General features: G+C 41.6%; 1 long non-coding RNA gene across 1 annotated transcript; it reads right to left on the bottom strand.

The window, feature by feature from the left end:
• Nucleotides 1-2,560: 2,560 nt before the first annotated feature.
• Nucleotides 2,561-3,619, bottom strand: LOC141921882 (uncharacterized). Its single transcript, XR_012622812.1, has 2 exons — nt 3,278-3,619; nt 2,561-2,689 (listed from the first exon to the last, which is right to left on the bottom strand). It is a non-coding gene; the product is annotated as an uncharacterized LOC141921882 (long non-coding RNA).
• Nucleotides 3,620-3,873: the final 254 nt, after the last annotated feature.

The raw sequence follows: 3,873 nt of genomic DNA, 5'->3' as shown, positions 1-3,873 counted from the left end.
GATATTGGACCCAGCGTTGTTTAGTATCTTCATAAGTGATCTGGATGATGGGATCAAGTGCACCTTGATGAAGTTTGCTGATGTTACCAAACTGAGTGGGGCAGTGGACACTTCAGAAGGGAGAGCCACCCTTCAGGAAGACCTGGATAGGCTGGAAGAGAGGGCTAACAAGAAACTTAGGAAGTTCAACAAGGACAAGTGTAAGGTCTTGCACCTGGGAAAACATAATCCAGGAGTGCAGCACAGACTGGGATCTACTTGGCTGGGGAGCAGGTCTGTGGGAAGGGCCCTGGGGGTCCTGGTGGAAAACAAACTCAATATGAATGAACAGTGTGCTGCAACGGCAAAGAAAGACAACAGGCTGCTGGGTTGCATCAACATGGGCATCACCAGCTGAGATAAAGAAGTCATTGTCCTACTCAGCACTTGTCAGGTCACACCTGGAATACTGTGTTCAGTTTTGGTCCCCACTATACGAAAAAGATATGGACAGACTGGAGAGAGTCCAGAGAAGGGCCACAAAGATGACCAAAGGACTGGGAAGCCTGCCATGTGAGGAAAGACTGGGAGAATTGGGTTTATTCAGCCTTGAGAAAAGAAGGCTTAGGGGAGACCTTAACACCATGTTCCAGTATTTAAAGGGTGGCTACAAAGAAGATGGGGACTCCCTTTTTACAAGGAGTCACATGGAAAAGATGAGGGGTGATGGGTACAAGTTACTCCTGATTAGACACAAGAGGAAAATTTTTCACAATGAGAACAATCAGCTACTGGAGTAATCTCCGCAGGGAAGAGGTGGATTCCCCAGCATTGGGCACTTTTAAGATTCATCTGGACAGAGTGCTGGGCCACCTTGCCTAGACTATGCTTTTGCCAAGAAAGATTGGATCAGATGATCCTTGAGGTCCATTCCAACCTGGTATTCTATGATTCTAGTGCTATATGAAGAAAAGTAAAGCTGATTAGTTTCATACCTGTCTATGATATGAAAAGATATATTTTTCCCTACTTCTGCCATCAAGTTTTAGTTAACTCTCTGAAATATCTTAGTGTAACTGGTAGAAATGCTGCTGTGATAGGGTACCGCCCCAAGGGGATCCTATCTTGGCTCACTGTCATTTCAAAGACTCAGAAATAGGACCTTTTCAGATCATTTGCAAATTTGGATGAGGAGTCTGTAGTACAGCACTGTTGCCACACAGCATTCCCACATACGGTTTTTGTTACCCATTGTCTGTTCAAAGTGCTAGACACTGGCCGTGTGACTCCTATAAAACTTTCGTTTGTAATTTATTTATCTAGGAAACCACAGTTTACACTCAATGTCTGGTTTCCAGTGAAGTCTTGCTTTTATTTCCAGCTGAACTTGCTGAGGCACAAAGAGGTCAAACAACTAGTGAAAGGTCACTGGGTGATATTAGCCAATGGCACAGGCCAAATCACCACCCACTACCTTCTGGCTAGTTGATAAATCTTTTAGGATTTTTTTTTTTTTTAACTGTTCTTCTCTTCTACTCACCTGTTTAAACTGCTTCTTTATGGAACCTGTAGTGTAAAAGCCCCACATATTGCCTCAGAGTTGCTTCATGACTGAGCTGCAGAAAAACTCAGACAAGATAATTTTGTAGATGTGGACTGAATACCAGATGACAGTATACACTGGTGTATACTTCAGTCATGGTGCTTTAGTTGTCCAGACCTAGTGATGTCACATATCTCACTCCTTTTCCTTCTATCCATCTGCACAGGGTATTATCAAATGGAAAACAGTGAAAACAGGGAGTTGAAACACAAAGAATTCTAAACTATTCTAGCTTGGAGTTGGCACACTTGCCCCACAGTGACCATGGATTTGGGATCAACCCTGGTTATAATGATAAAATCTTCATACAACCTGTTTCAACTAAAATTATTGCATTTTGATCCTCATGGGTATCTGAAAGGTCATGTTTATTTGACCATTGCCCCTTGCTTCACCCAATCTGAAAAAAAAAGAAGTCCCCTATGAGAGTACCTGTAGTTTGATTGACTTACTAGGATGACAGAGTGACAGACAGAAGGGCCAAAGGTAAACGGGTCAGGGCTAGAAAGGAGCAAGATCAAATAAAAGCAGTACAAAAAGCTCTATTACTTAGGCAGCATTTGAAAGTCCAAAGAGTAATGTACCTTTAGTTACAATATCATCCAATCATTTGCTTAATTATACTCCAGCAAAAGAAGGTGAATTATCTAATTGAATAGACTGCAGCAGTCACAAGAAAACTGACAGCATAAAGAACAGAACAGAAATGAAGATACTCTTTACCTTTATACAAAGGTCCACTTCAAGAATTATTTGCTTTCATCCCAGGTCATAACTGAGAACCAACCTCCATCTCTGCATGCTGTGTAGACAGCAGAATGGCAAATGAACGTATGGGAGAACCAAGCAGTGTGGGATGACATTGGTGCATGATGTTAGGATGAACAGAAAAAACATGTGAGTATGTCTTCATCTTAGACCTGGGCAGTGGAACTATATACCCCAGCCTAAAAAGACCAGAAAACGAGAGAAGCAAAATAAATGGAACAAGTAAATTTTATTCTACTGGCAAGAATATAAAACCCTTTAACTCAACTGCTCAAAGTTCCGGTGGGCTTTTCCTGCAAATGACTGTTGATGGAGTATCCCTTTTCATGAACCTGGTTTCTGAAAGAGGAAAAAAGTCATTTTATGAGTGTTGTAAATGCTCTGGGAGACATTCTATTGTTCTTCCTTGTGCCTATACAAAAAGCTGTACCACATTTGTAGTTATGCACTGCATACAGCATTGAAAATTCCAGAGGCTCAAAAAATCACAATCCTGATTTACAAAACTGTGGGATTAATTCCCAAAGTATGTGTATATTTAATCTGATTTGTTTAAAAAAGGACTACACTGAATTGTTTGGTCTGTCTTTAAGCTTTAGAATTTTTCCCATCCTTTTTCAGCTCCAGAGCACCTAGGTCCCCTAGAGGATCACCCTAGAGTCCCAGCTCCCACAAATACCTAAGATAAGATGATTCAGTGCCTCATTTCTAGAGCTCTCCTATCATTTGTAGTCTTATCAGTCCTATCACCACCCACTTATCTCTTCATTCCACACAGCTCTTTTTCTCCTACAAAGACTTATATCCTTAGTTCTTCCCCTATTTTCTCAATAGTATTTTTTACCATTTTGAATATCCTGAAAATAGACATCTTCCCCTGCTGCACCCATCTCTCCATTTAAAATAATGTTGTCCATCTTAGGATACCTCCATTTATCCAGTTTAAGAGGAGGAGGGCTGGTGGAGGGACACTCAAGAGCCAGATGTCTAAGGATGAAGAATTCCTGAGAAGTTGGGCTTTTCCTGTCCTCTCCTCCCTTCTGTAAGAATGGTGTTCAGTCCTCAGTGGAGAGGGAGAGCAGCTGACTTTCCCCTATTAGGTCCTCTTCGTGGAGCAGGAAGAGTAGCAGAGAATATGAGATTTTTTTTTTTTTCCAGAAAAACTGAAATTCAGGAGGAAGCTGGAGTTGTTCTTGTTGAGCTGGCAATGACTCCAGCTACAAATTAGTCTCCGCATCCTCCAATCATAATGACTGTTTCCCACTCTATAGGAAATTCTGAATACAGTGTCTGCAGAGTGCACTGATAAACCTTATCACCAATCATCTACATTTGTGACAGAGAGCCTTGGCTAGAAATTAGATCCTATTTTTCTCCTCTTATCATATGGTCCATACCACCTCTCAGAGGTCAGCATTGTTTCATAGTAGGACTCTGCCACACCTAATTGCCATGCTACTGTTTTTAGGTGGAGTTCACCATGTTAACATGAAGCCACAGAACACACGGGGTCATAGGAGCTT

This window comes from Strix aluco, chromosome 3 (genome assembly GCF_031877795.1).
Source record: "Strix aluco isolate bStrAlu1 chromosome 3, bStrAlu1.hap1, whole genome shotgun sequence".
Taxonomy (NCBI): Eukaryota; Metazoa; Chordata; class Aves; order Strigiformes; family Strigidae; genus Strix; species Strix aluco.
The sequence above is the reverse complement of the archived record's forward strand: the minus strand, read 5'-3'. Positions and strand labels throughout refer to the sequence as shown.